The sequence below is a fragment of the Ursus maritimus genome, unplaced genomic scaffold, assembly GCF_017311325.1.
Source record: "Ursus maritimus isolate PB19 unplaced genomic scaffold, ASM1731132v1 scaffold_20, whole genome shotgun sequence".
Classification (NCBI taxonomy): Eukaryota; Metazoa; Chordata; class Mammalia; order Carnivora; family Ursidae; genus Ursus; species Ursus maritimus.
In genome coordinates this window covers 12,225,162-12,239,975 of record NW_024424453.1, presented here as the reverse complement: position 1 = coordinate 12,239,975, position 14,814 = coordinate 12,225,162, and the positions used below count along the sequence as shown (strand labels likewise).

Genomic DNA, 14,814 nt, shown 5'->3' with positions numbered 1-14,814 from the left:
ACTTAGATTTATAATCGCATACAATCAAAGGGGAACCGCTTTTTTTATGTCATAAAGAAAAAATCTGCTAGTTATTTAAAGCTCAAACTTACTTGTGGGCACTTCCGCCTTCTAGAAACGTGGCAAATCCTATCAATGGGGATGGTCATCTCCCGATGGTTCTCGTCCCTCCGACGATCAGACTGTAGAATAGCATGCCACAAATACAAATGTCTTGTGTGAGTGAGACATTTTTGTTTTAGTTGCTTTTCCGGTCATGTAGAAGGACTGAATTCCGCGTCTTGATCAACCCAAGCGCAAAGACATAAACAGCCGTGGGAGAGGAGACGCAAGTCGGAAGCGCAAAGGAGCAGGAATCATGAGCCAGGCGTGACACAGAAACCTAAGTCCTCGCAGGCACAGAAATCCTGTCGGAAGATTTGATAAAGGAGGCAGCATGTGCAGGTAAGTGTATTCAAATCTGTGCTGTGTATGCGGGGGTAGTATTGTTTTAAGAGTCTGACGCCATTTTTTGATATTTGCCTACTGAGGGCTTTTAGGCCTCCCTGCTCCTTTCCCCTCCTTTGCCTGGCGTCTGGGCGAGTCGGTAAGAAAGGCTGGTGCTCCCTCCTTCTGCTCGGGCCGGAGGTTCAAGCCTCCAACAGGAGTCCTCGCTGCAGCCCCGGCTCTAAACAGCACAAGCCCCCCCCCAGCTAGTCTCCCTCTCGAATCACTTTTGGACGGCTTGGGAGGCAGCCTGCTCTCTCCAAAACTCTCATTATGTAACAAACCTTTTCCTACTCTCTTGATGTGTGTGGCTTCAGCAGTCTCAACATTTAAACCAGATATTGGGTGTAAGCCCACCTCCTTCTATGGAGTGACCAAAACGCGTGGGCATGTAAACTTGAGTACATACACATATTTAGATTTTAGACTGAGACTGAATTTATATGAAGGACATATTCTCGTAACCCTACGATCAGAAAGAAATCTCAAAACTCACACGGAAAGAAAGAAGAGATCTGAGTAATATAAATATTTGTCCTACATCCACGTTTAAAAAACACACTGAGCGAATAGTACATAGTCAAGCAGCTAACAAGTCATTTTAGAAATTAAGAAGCTTCTGGAAAGAGAGAATCACTAGTAAATTACCACCTAGCACATAAATTCTTCTTCTAAAATTTCTTCTAATAGTTAGTGAAATTTTAAAACCCTGCAGTACAGGGTATAAAGTGGAGTCTATGCGACCGTAGTAGGCACGGATGTAGATCAAGGGAAGTTCTTACACTTGGCTCTGGTCGGAATCAAATCAAGAACAGAAACAGACAGATGAGATAAAACCCAATGTGAGGGGTGCCTGGGTGGCTCAGTCTTTAAGCAACTGCCTTTGCCTCAGGTCATGATCCCAGGGTCCTGGGATCGAGCCCTGCATCGGGCTCCCTGCTCGGTGGGGAGCCTGCTTCTCCCTCTCCCACTCTCCTTGCTTGTGTTCCCTCGCTCTCTGTCTCTCTCTGTCAAATAAATAAATAAAATCTTAAAAAAAAAACAAAATACAAATGTGAAGTCTATACACAAAGAGTGAACTTGGCACTGTAGCAGATGGGAATTGCAAGGCTTACCCCTGTCAACTCTGGTGCACAGTAGCTAGATTGCCATGTGCAAAATGTTATGATCAGATGCGCTAGATAACATGTAATCATACCATGGTCAAGAACAGAGCCATGTGTGTTTCATGAGGTGATAAGCAAATTCAGGGCAGTCACATGTTTAATATAAGTAAGGACATTCCAGCCATATGTCATTGGCATCAGTGCAGTTTCTTGAGAAAAAATGAAGTTTTCAAAGACTATCCAAAATGGCTTTTCTGGATCATTCTACTTCTAGAAAAGTCTTTGAGGTTGAGGTCCTTGGATAGACCATCCCATTTAAATCTTGGGCTCTCTGAGAAATAATTGTTCCTTCTAAAATATAATAAAATCCGGCCAACTCTCTTAGGAGTTATTAACATTTCATTGCTATATAAATGTTCAGCAGCAGAAGAAGGAAGAACTATATTCAGGGAATAATCCTGACAGATTACAGTGTGAGGTCTTGTTAAAGGTTGTTAAGGGTTATGTCCTCCAAATGATTTATCCATCACAGTAGGAAGAGAAATGCCACGCAGCCTGAATAAGAATTAGCACTGCCATTTTAATTAGGTGAGCATTGGATTGTTAAAGCCCAAAGACAATAATCACCATATAGGAGGTACTGCAAAGCAGTTTAAAATAATGAAATCTTTGTGTCATTCAAAAATAGTCAGCTTTGAATATCTATTTAACCTATTTATTCTCTGCAGACCCCAAGTATTCTTTCCACCACCTTTAGTGAATGAAGGAAATTAGGTAAAGTCACTACAGCTCTGACGTGTGAACTTTTTTGGAAATTATACTCTTCTTGAAGGTAATAAATGCACTAATTCTAGTTATTCCAAGAGAAAGACTGTAATTGTGTGAGAAAGACCAAATGGCTTACAATCCACCCATAGAAAGCAATAGAATAATGAGCAAACAGGACATGTTTCATTGAGAATCCCCTTAAATGAAATCATGAATCAGAAAGAATTAAACTATAATGGACTCTACAAAACAAACTGCTTCCAAGGAAGTACTGATATCTTATAATGATGCCTGTGTCAGTGTTGGATTAAAAAGTAATAATCCACTATTCATACTTACTTTGAAGATAAAACCTATTGGTAATGTGCAGAAACAAACATCAAGACTGTGGCTAATTGTTTTGAGAGACAGGAGCCAGAGTCCAGAAGAGTACTTTTCAGAGAGGTCGTTAGGCTTGTGGGAGTCAGAATCTTGTCAATGGTAAAAAGTTCTTTATTCTTTCCCTCAATCAGTTATTTAAGCCTATTGCAAGAATTTACACAATGAATAGTCAAGGTACAGAGATATTGGAGGACACGAAATCGTCCAGTGATGCCCTAAGAGTAAGTTAGTTTACACTGGAAAGTTTCCAATGTATACGTACTTGTTAGAAGTTCTGAAATGGGTAGTTTTCTTCCAATTAAAGTCTTGGCAAGAATTAAGTGGTTTGGTAACTCTCGGGAATGATAGAGTGTGAGCAAATCATTTGGAGCCATTGGGCACACTGCACATCTCAATCAAGTCTTGCAAACGAACAAAACACAGCAACTCTCTATTGAGCACCTGTTATGTACTCAGCATTCTATCAGGTCCGATACGCATATAATATCATCTAATCCAAGGAAAGCTTTGTAAATGCTGCTTTCAAAAAATGTGGGCATTGTGATTCTGAGAACCTAAATAACTTCCCGTGGTCACTCAGTGGATAAGTGGAAGACCGAGGATCAGTGGAAGGCCCAGGTCCTACACCATCATGGTCCCGTCTGTCAATTCACACAGATCACGAGGAAAATATCTCTACAATCCCAGCTCTTTAGTCACGTGGAGAGGTAAATTTTATACTGCTCTCTGGGTATTTTCCGGTCACAAGGCTAAAGCTGAAGCTCAGAAATGAGACAGTACGAATCAGATCATTCTCTGACAGCTGTGAGACAGATAGTTTTTATAAACATATCCCGTATTTGATGGTTTGTCGTGGTTAAAGTACATGGGGGTGTGGGTCTGGTTTTGACTTCAGCAGTAACCAAATGTATGACCTTTGGTAACTTACCCTCTTTAAAATTCTCTCCAGTCGCCTCTATGGTGGCAATAAATTATAGTCCCTATTTTATAGGACTGACAAAAAGAATTAAATGAGATAGTATAGAGAGTCTAGTCTCTATGCTCAGTTATGTTCGGCAACTAGACTTAAAAAAAAACCACTGGTTTCCATGTGCAAAAAGTAGGATTGCTAAAAATAAGATGATAAGGGCTTTAAGAAGTTGTTCCCTTAATTATTAAAAAATGATTGCAAATACTTCTTTGTTGCTTAACATCGGACAGATCTATAAGAAGCTCATTCCTAAGAACAAAGGGCATAAAAAACAATCTTCAAAACACAATGCAATAAAAACATGAAAAATTTAACCCTAATAAGTAATCAAAGAAATGCACAGTAACACCAACATGCCATTTACTCTTTATTAAATTAATCACCCTCAAAAAGATACCACTAAATGATTAAAAAGCTCAGTAAAGAAAGTAATTTTATTCATTGCTAACAAAAGGCAACATTTTGGAAGAGTAATTAAATAATATTGTTCAAAAAACATAAAAAAGAATTTTAATTTTAAAACATCAATTCTACTTCTGAAAATTCCCACTAAGGAAATTATTTTTAAAAATGGAAAATAACATAGATATAATTTTTATAAAGTATTATTTAATTGAGTAAAAACTGAGGAGAGTCTAATAATCCACCAAAAAATCATTTGCAATAACCACGGTGCCATCTCTTTTCAGCATGTTAAGTACCAGTCAAAATTAACGTTACGAAGACAATATGGCATCATGGTCAGGCTTAGAAAAAAGGAAAGTGTGGTGTAAATTGTGTAGGCCCATTAAGGCTAAATAAGGAGCAGATGCCCAGAAAAAAATGATTTCAAGAAAATTCAAAATGTTCATAGTTGTGTTAGGATGATGGAACTTGGGATCATTATACTCTTTTAAAAAATTATAATTTCAGGGGCGCCTGGGTGGCACAGCGGTTAAGCGTCTGCCTTCGGCTCAGGGCGTGATCCCGGCGTTCTGGGATCGAGCCCCACATCAGGCTCTTTCGCTATGAGCCTGCTTCTTCCTCTCCCACTCCCCCTGCTTGTGTTCCCTCTCTCGCTGGCTGCCTCTATCTCTGTCAAATAAATAAATAAAATCTTTAAAAAAAAATTATAATTTCAACATTAATTGTGTAATATTAGTAAAAAACCAATTTTACTAAAACCGTGAGTGATAGCATAGTGGCAGATGGTGACTGTTCTCATTATTATGCAATACTAGCAACTCTTAAGACTTTCTTCAATTTTCTGCATTCAGAACCTGATTTATTAATTACTGTGTTTTTTGTATGAATAAAACCAAAAAACAAGAACCAAATAATAGAACTCATCTTTTCATACATTTTTGCTAATCACTTTTAGAATTATTTTCCATCAAATAAGTACTTTCTCAAAATGAGTAAAGTGTGTGATCTAGGGCTAATTACATGCAGGTGTCACCGCATCAGTCTTTCCATATGTTAAAATTTATCCCAGTGATCAGTATCTTTAATTTCATATGCCCATGGACATTGATAATTTGTTTTTTCAAGGTCTAGACATAATCTCTTGCCTTTTGGAAAGGTTCTTTAGAAGGGTCAGTAACAGTATGAATACTGCTACTTTCTTACAAAAATAATTTTTTAAATTCCATTTGACATACCACTGACAGAATTAATTCTTCCTCTTCAAGCTACTACTATTATTAAATATTTAGAGTCTTTTGTTTTCAACTCAGTTCCTCTTTAACTCACTAGAGGATTTTGAATTAAATAGTGAAGGGTGGGGGTGGAAGAATGTAGAAAAAAGCACATGGTCAGCTATTAGAGCAGAGAGGGTTTCAGAAAGAGTCTCTTTTCTTTTTAAGATTTATTTATTTCTGAGAGGGAGAGCACAAGCGTGCACGAGCTAGGAGGAAGGGACAGAGGGAGAGCGAGAGAGGGAATCTCCAGCGGACCCCGCACTGAGTGTGAACCTGAGATTGTGACCTGAGCTGAAACCAAGAGTCCACCCTTTAACCAAGTGAGCCACCCAGGAGCCCCTAGAGAGTGCCTTTCTAATAACAGATAATCAAATTCAGGACAATTTAACATTTACTATGGGTTGTATGTAGTGCTAAACCTGGTGGACAGAAGCAAAGATGAGTAAGATGCAGTTTCTGGCAATAAGCATATGTTCTGGGGCGCCTGGGTGGCTCAGTCCATGAAGCATCTGCCTCCAGCTCAGGTCATGGTCCCAGGGTCCTGGGATCGAGCCTCACGGCAGGCTCCCTGCTCATCGGAGAGCCTGCTTCTCCCTCTCCCTCTGCCTCTCCCCCAGCTTGTGCTCTCTCCCTCTATCAAATAAATAAATAAATAAAATCTAAAAAAAAATAGTTTATGTTCTAATAAGGAGCCAAATACATATAAGCAACGGCAACATACACAGGAGTGACTGTATTCCGTGTCTTTCAATTACGCTGGGCTGAAATTCTGTAAAACAACTTTTATTCCAAGCAGCTTTAGAAAATGTAATGCACAGACTCTTTGTATGGTTTTACGTTCATTCCTAAATCTGTAAGTAATGCTTGCGCTTATCCTAGAAAATTTGAAAAATGACCCTTATATAGGGTGAGATTCCTGATTGTTTCCCCCTCTTTTATCTTTGTGCCCCGAGCAAGGGCAGCTTCAGCGTGCAGCTGTGCATTCGGGACAGGGAGCAAGTTCCAGAGAGAGAAATTCTGTCTTTCTAGCCAGAGGACCAGGAAAAGCAGCCCTTGCTCTCACGGCAGCCCCAATTGGGCGTAACTGCCGCAGGGAAGTAGCTGAAACGCCAAAAGCAAAACGAAACAAAACAACAAAATGCAAAACCAAACAAGACAATATTCAAGCCAGAGGAATAGGAAAGGGAGCCCTTGAAGTCTGAGAATATGTGGCAAGTTGCCACATGAAGGGAACTGAGGAAGGCTCCAATTCTGCCTTTGAACTGACCCAAGTCCCCCCTCAGCTGTGCGTCTGGGACAGACCAAAAGCCTCCTAGCATAGGCTTTGAAAGCTGAGCTTACCTTGGAATTCTACCCACGGAAGTTAAGATAGAATTTCAAGGTTCAACTTAACTAGGGTAAACTGCCTTCTGAAACCACCACCACCACCTATGCCACAAATCCAAATTCTCTGGTGGATTGTTACAGGCCTCAGTGTCTCATGTCTCATAACATAATATTCAAAATGTCCAGGATACAATCCAAAAATATTCAACATACAAAGAACCAGGACACCATGAGAAATCCTCAAGGGAAAGTAATCAACAGATTCACAGATGGAACCTCCGAGATGAACCAGACTGGATTTTAAAGCAATTATAACCAACCTTCCTTCTTCCCTCCCTCCCTTTGTTCCTTCTTTCCTTCCTCCTGCTTCATTGTGTTCATTTCTTATCTTCCTAAGGCAGACACTTAGATTTTTGTTCTAGACCCTTTTTTTTTTGGTAATAGAAACATATAAAGCTATTGTTTTTTTCTGTTTCAGCTGAATTCCACACATCTGATTTTGCTGTTTTTGAGACAGGGAGCATGGGAACAAGCCCCAGGTGAAAAACATTATGCGCCGGGGCACGTTCCATTGGATGTTATTGTTACACCGCTACGCCTGCAAAGCAGAACCAGAACGTGGCCCCATATACAACACGGACAAAGAACGGAGGACTCCGGGTCCAAAAAGCACCAATGAGCTGCCTGAATTACCTGCCAATATAGACCAATCAGGACGAGGCTCTTCCAACCAATCAGGATGAAGCACTTCCCCCCCTTTTCCTTATTAACATAATAGCAGGGAGTGGGAAGGGGAGTGAGAGATTTCTCCACACAGGTGGGACCTCCCGTTCGTCACAACTCTGTTGGTGCTGCGTCTGCCTTCAGCTGGAGCTCTTGTCCCGATAAAGTCTTGCCTGAACCTTTAATTTTTGGCACTGGTTTCATCCTCGTGGGGCCCAACAACCCAACTCAGGTAACGTTTTCTGTATCATTTAGTTCAATTTAATTTCTAACCTCTTTTGTGATTTCTTGTTTGACCCATATAGGTTGTGCAGAAGTGACTTGCTTAACTTACATATCTTGGGGGCTTTTCTAAATACCATATTGTATTTATTTGTAACGATTCTCTTATAGTCAGAGAACAACTCTTTTAGCCTGAGGAACCTTTTTTTTTTTAAAAAAAAAAAAACTTTTTTTTTTTTTTTTAAAGACTAGATCAGCTAGAGATGAATTTCCTCGTGGTTAGTTTATCTGAAAATATCTGTATTTGTTTTGTTTTTTAAGGATAATTTTTCTGGAAAAAGATTCTTCGGCACTTTGAATATGGTTCCGGACTCCTTTTACTATGACAAAAAGCTAGTAATTGTATCATTGTTCTTGTATATGTTTTGTGTTACTTTTCTCTAGGTGCTTTCCAAGATTTTTTTTCCTTTATTTTTTAGTTTTCTTTATTTTTTAGTTTGACTCCAATGTGGTTTTCTTTGTATTTATTCTTTGTGTGTATATGTAGTGTTTGCTTTGATTTGTTGAGTTTCTTGGATCTGAAAGTTAAGATTGTCTACCAATCTGTGAAGTGTTTAGCCATTATTTCTTCAAATATTTTTCTATACCTGTCTCTCTCCCCTCTCCTGGAACTTTAATTGCATATGCGTTAGGCTGCTTGGTATTATCCCAGAAGGATATTTTTCTATTTGCTTATTTACTATTTATTTTTCTTTAGTACATTGTTTCTTTCTGTTCTTGAGATTGAGCAATTTCTTTTGATCTTATAAGTTTCACAAGTTATTTTTTCTACCACTTTCATTCAGATGTTAATCGCATCTAGTGAATTTTTCATTTCAATGTTTATATTACAGAATTTCCATTTTCATATATTTTCATTTCCATTCACTCTTTTAGACCATTATTTTCTTTGATTATTTTCAAATACGTGTTCTTAATTTTTTGAATACGAAATAGCTACTCCGAAGTATTTGACAGAGCCATCATCTGGCCAACTGGAAGTAGGGTCGCACTTGACTTGTGTTTATTTTTTTAAGATTAAAGATTACACTTGACTCTTTCTTTGCATATGTAATAATAGTCAGTGAAAACTGGACATTGTAGGTAATTTTTGTAGCAACTTTGGATTCTGTTATGTTCCTCTGGGGTTTTGTTGTTGTTACAGCAGTCAGTTAATTTTCTTGGATTCAAACTGTAACTTCACTCTTTGCAGTGGAATGCAGCAGCTGATAACCTTGTTTGTTCCTCATAGCAAAGAGCTGCTGCTTTTTTCTAGCCTGATTCCCTGAAGGTCTTCACTATGATGGCATGGCGATAAGCTGACGATTCAGGAAAAATGTATTTCACAATTTTAGGCTCACAGATCATGGCTACTGTGCTTCTGAAGACTCAAATTTCTGGATGCTCTGCCAGCATCAGACTCTCTTCTTTGATATTTCAAATCAGTAAGGCTGATTGGCATGTGAGGCAGAGAATGCACTTGGTTAAAAAAGCAGTAAAGTCACAAATCTCACCTGATAAATCTGTTTTTCAACACGATATTTCAGTTTGGCCTTTCCCTGCTTTGTTTGCCAGACGCTCAGGGCTCTGCTTTGCACACTTACAGTTTGGTGGTCAGTGAGCGATTTCTGCAGATCTTAACATGCAAAGATTGGGTCTTGGCACTTCTGCACACCTCTCAGATTGGCCTTTTAAATCCTCTGCTGCTCTGACACTGAGCACCTTCCTCTCCATTCTGGAGCTGGTTAGGCTGAATATTTCTCTTCTCTGTAGATGGTCTTTGGAGCCTATTCAGGCCTTTGTAATGACAAGTTTTTGAGAATATAATTTCCCTTGGCTTTTGTTTGCACTTACATACTTCCTTATACCTTTAGTTTGTTTTGTTTTGTTTTTAATGTGTCTAACTTTATAACTTTTATCTGTGGGAAGATTCATATGACATCATTTTGCCACCATTATCCGAAATCTCTCCACACCCATCCCAGGCCATTGATCTGTACTTCCTTCATGGGCACATTTCCATAGCTGCCTTTGCCTTTCTCTACAATAATGATATTGAAGCTGGAAGTCTAGCCATTTTTAAAGAATTCTATCAGATAAATCTTGAAAAGACCATCTCACTAGAAGTCAGTAGATACAGTTTCACTTAACTTGGGCAAGCAGCTGGACCGCTGTATGTCATTGCTTTCTCTTCTGAAGCTTAAGGAATTGAATGAGATATACACTACTTCTGCCAGTGAAGTGCTGTGTTTTCCTCCTATGGTCAAAAAGGAAAGACAGCTACTAATTTATAGGCATAGTGATTGTTTAAGCTGTTTTCCTCCTGTTTACATTTTCTCAGAAAATAAGTCACTTGTCAATGGAAATGAAACATTTTATCTATTGTCTGGTGGGGGGGGGCGCTATGTAAATGTCATTTCAATTTCCGAACCAAAATAGTCAATGAGCTCATTACTCTGAAGGTGAATGTTGCAATATTTTCTAATTTCCCAAAGAGAGTGTGTGTTTTCTTCCCTCCATTTGTTGTCAGTTTTCTCCCTTTCTTAACTTCCAGTTCCTCCTCAGGATTTTTATATCCCGTTGCATTGTTGTCTTGGCCCAGGGTGTTTTTACTCTCTGTGCAATTCAAAAGATGGATGCTGAGCTCTATTTTCTCTTTTGAATGACAAAGTCAACAAAATAAGAAACATGTCAAGAAAATGTCAGATGTTAGAAAGAGACTGCAAATAACAAGGTGAACAAAATATAGGAAGAATTCTGCCACAAATGGGCTCCTCCGAATAATAGTTTTTGGTATCTTTATTTTTATGTCATATATGTAGATAAAGTAATATTTATCTTATTAAGCCTAGGGTGCTTATTACATTCATTATCTTTTCATTTAATTACTTATTTATCAAATGCTTTTTAAATGATTACCATATGCCACAGAGTAGGGAGTGAAACAGTCTCCCTGCTCACTGTTCACTGTTGCCACCTAAAGTCATACCATGATGAAAAGCTGTACTTAGACTTGACAGTGATCATTAGATTCAGAGTCTTGGTAAGCTACAGCACAAGAGAGCAGAACTAAGTAACTCAACTGTCAGCATCTTTTGAAGGTGACAGTATGGGAGATGAAACAGGAAAGGAAAGATCAAAGAATGTCAAATAATTTGGTTTTTTTTTCCCACTGAATTAACCAAATTATTTCTAATTAAATTTGTCAGAAGCCTATTACATTACAAAAGAAATACCTTCTCCCTGTAAAACAATTTAAACAAGAATTAAATTTGAGATCACCTTGCACCCTTATATTAAAAAAACAATTGCTTTAATGTTGTGTTATCAGGAAGTCAACACCATAATAATGCATTTTCTTTTTATTTATGAAACACACAACCAGAATATATTAATCTAATTAATATAAAATTGCTGTACTAAATCTCTTAAAACTTGCTCACCTGACTTTGTTATAGACATTGATATTATGATGTATGAATTTTACACATACACAGTTACATTGTGTGTGAATCTATGATCAACTTATTGAAGAATTAACATTTATTTAGAAACAGTCTGTCTCATAAAGTAAATGATGTGTTTCAAATTAGCTTGTTGGAAAAAATTTTAAAAGTTGGTTTCTTGTTAGTATTATAACGATTTTGGGGAATGCTATAACAGTCTATGACACTTTGATTTTGGAGAATGCCATCATATCTGAAGCTAGATTTAAAAAAAAATACTTAAGGCATGCATATAAAATGTTATAGAAATGACTTGAATCATCAGATATTACAAGTAAATATTATACATTGATTTAATATGAAATATGAGAATGTTAGAATTATTTTTAAAGTATGGCTTACCTATTTGGTAGTTATGAGTATCAGGCTGGAAAGCTAAGAATAATCCAAGACTATCTTTCAAAATTCCTATCATTCAGTACTTTTTTTTTTTTTTTTTCTGGTGGTGGGGGTAAAAAGGAGAGAGAAGAATTTCAAAACAGCAGAGTGAAGTGGAAAATGAGGAAAAGAGATATATATATATATTTAAAGATTTTATTTATTTATTTGACAGAGAGAGACAGCCAGCGAGAGAGGGAACACAAGCAGGGGGAGTGGGAGAGGAAGAAGCAGGCTCCTAGCGGAGAAGTCCGATGTAGGGCTCGATCCCAGAATGCTGGGATCACGCCCTGAGCCGAAGGCAGACGCTTAACGACTGCGCCACCCAGGCACCCCAAGAGGTGTATTTTTTAGTAAGAAAGTGTAGCCATTTTTTAGAACACATCGTTGTTATATAGTCTACATTTAGATAAATGTGCATATTTCAGTCAAGTCACCTTTTATATATATATATTTTTTAAAGATTTTATTTATTTATTCGACAGAGATAGAGAGCCAGCGAGAGAGGGAACACAAGCAGGGGGAGTGGGAGAGGAAGAAGCAGGCTCATAGCGAAAGAGCCTGATGTGGGGCTCGATCCCAGAACGCCGGGATCACGCCCTGAGCCGAAGGCAGACGCTTAACCGCTGTGCCACCCTGGCGCTCCCACCTTTTATATTTTTAATCTCTAATATTACCAGTAATATTTAGGAAGTTAAAGTATACTGATATTGGTTATGTTGACATTAAATAGATATGATGACTATATTGTTACAGTTTGAAGCTATTGCACTGCTAGACTCATACGTAATTGTAAGTATTAAATATCTCAGTAAAAAGCTTACATGAAATTGTTTATTTCAAAAATATATACTTTCCTTTCAGTACTTACCTTCTGACTTCTTCTGAACAAGGATAAAAATTCTTTGTTTTAAAGGTGACAGATCATGGAGCTGGGTGGCTCAGTTGGTTAAGCATCCAACTCTTGATTTTGGCTCAGGTCATGATCTCAGGGTTGTGAGACTGAGCCCAGCATCAGGCTCTGCACTGGGTGTGGCACCTGCTTAAGATTCTCCCTCCCCCTCCCCCTCCCCTCCCTCTCCCTCTCTTGTAAGTAAGTAACTAACTAAATAAATAAATGTCACAGATCAGGCATGTGAATTTGTCCCCTTTGCCTATTAAGATTTTGCTGAAAAAAGGAAGGAAAGGAAGATGTGTGAATAAAAATAAACTCATGATAGAAAAAAGAATTGTGGAGGTTAGGGTGGAGAGAAGTTATCATTTAGGAGAAGTTTCACTTTATTTCTGCAAATCAGAAAGAGGATGGGAAATCACAAAGAGAGGAAACAAACTGGACACATGGAATCTTGAGGTGTGCAGTGAGATTTATCCCTGTAAAAATCTGAGGACCTACCACTAAAGAAATTGAGCAAAGCTTCTGAGGAAAGCTTATCTCTGTGCAGATCTCACTGTGTTATTTAGCCAGGCCTGAGTCAGGAAGACCAAAGACATAGTAATTCAGTTTTCTGGACCCCACGCCCACCCAGAGTTGCCTCGTGTGACTAGTCAGAATTTCCACTCCAGGAGGGTCCACGTAACAGAATGGTTTTACTTATACAAACCTACTCCACTTACCAAATTTTTTAAAGGAAATATCTCTATGACAAATTTCGTCTATGGTTATTCGATTAAAAAAAAAAAAAACCAACTTCCCACTGTAGAGGTCAGTTTGAGTAATACATATCTTTCTAGAAAATTAATCATTTTATCTATATTTTAAAATTTGTTTTCGTGGAGTTTGATCAAATGTACATTTTGATTTTAATTTTCTCAATATCTGTGGTTATTTCCCCATATTTATTCTTTATTTTTACATTTGTTCTTTTTCTCCTCTCCTTTGGATTAGGTAAAAGTTATAACTTTTCCCATTTAAAAACTATCTAATTTAGTTATTACTTCAAGTCATTTTCATTTTTTTAAGTCATTAAATTCTGTATTCATTATTCACTTATTTTTCCTTATTTTGAATTTGGCATTTTTCCCAGATTCTTGAATTTCTGCAAGTTTATTTTTATTCTTTCTGCTTGGTTTATGTACGTATTTAAAGCTATGAAATTTCCTCTGAGTGCAGCTTTAGACAGTGTACCATAGTAATAAATGACATTGTGTGAGCTAAAGTTTTGATTAAAAGTTTGATATTCCAAGAATTTAAGAGATGAAAAAAAAAGATTCAATTATTTTTTATCCACTTGATATTTCATAGTTAAGACAGTTAAATCAAAACCTTTCTACTATCTTTGGTTTTTGTATTTATTTTCCTGTACAAATTTTGATGCTAAATCATGCAGTGATCTATGGAAAGTAAAATGGGTAACACATAAAATATTTTCATATTATTAAAATAATTATTGCTAATTTTAATAATTGTATCCAACATTTATAGCATTATATCTGTTCCGTGTGCAAAGTACTATTCCAAACTCAAGGAATACATTAATTCCATCATTTCCATTTTACAGATGATAAGTATGAAAACTGAGTCTTAGAGAGGTTGTATAAATTCTGCTGAGCAAATAGAAAACGTAGACTCTAATTTAGTTCCCTGACTCCAGAGCTAAAGCTTGTACCTCACATTTATGCGTGGGGAAAGAACACAGAAACTAGACTCAGGCTGCTTAATATTCTAGGCCAGTCTCTGCTACAGTAAGATCTGGAACAGGTCGATCAAGCTCTATGATGCTAAATTGAGGTTGTACTAAATGTGCTCAAAGTCTACTAAGTTAGCATAAATGTTATATAACCCTTGATTTGTTATTTTAGGAGCAAAGATGAATTTATGCACTCCAAGTATTGCTGGTGGTCAGTGGCATATCTGTGATATGCCAGCTATGACTAAGAGTACATTCCAGAGTCATAAACTAGAGTGAGGGTATCTGTCCTTGCCACACTGATCTCATTAAAACTCTACTGTAACTCATTGCACGAAGTAGTAGAGACCTAAGAGCCCATGTGGGCCTAGAACCAAGGCTGGCATCTCAGAAGTCCGAGGAGTCAGCTAATGTCAGAACCCATATGTCAACTTCAATGGACATGAGCTTTGGGTTTATTTAACACCAACTATGCTGGGTTTGACTGACCCATGGTCATGTGTTAAGTATAACTTGGACTATAAAACCCATTTTTGTTTACTTAAGCAAAAACAAAAGAAAATATAGCCCCTTCCCCTAAGGAAAGCAAGATGAAATAGGTAT

At 37.7% G+C, this 14,814-nt stretch overlaps 1 long non-coding RNA gene across 1 annotated transcript; it reads left to right on the top strand.

The window, feature by feature from the left end:
• The first annotated feature begins 114 nt into the window (after positions 1-114).
• LOC121104256 lies at positions 115-8,168 on the top strand. The gene is made up of 2 exons (XR_005836538.1): positions 115-444; positions 7,195-8,168. It is a non-coding gene; the product is annotated as an uncharacterized LOC121104256 (long non-coding RNA).
• Positions 8,169-14,814: the final 6,646 nt, after the last annotated feature.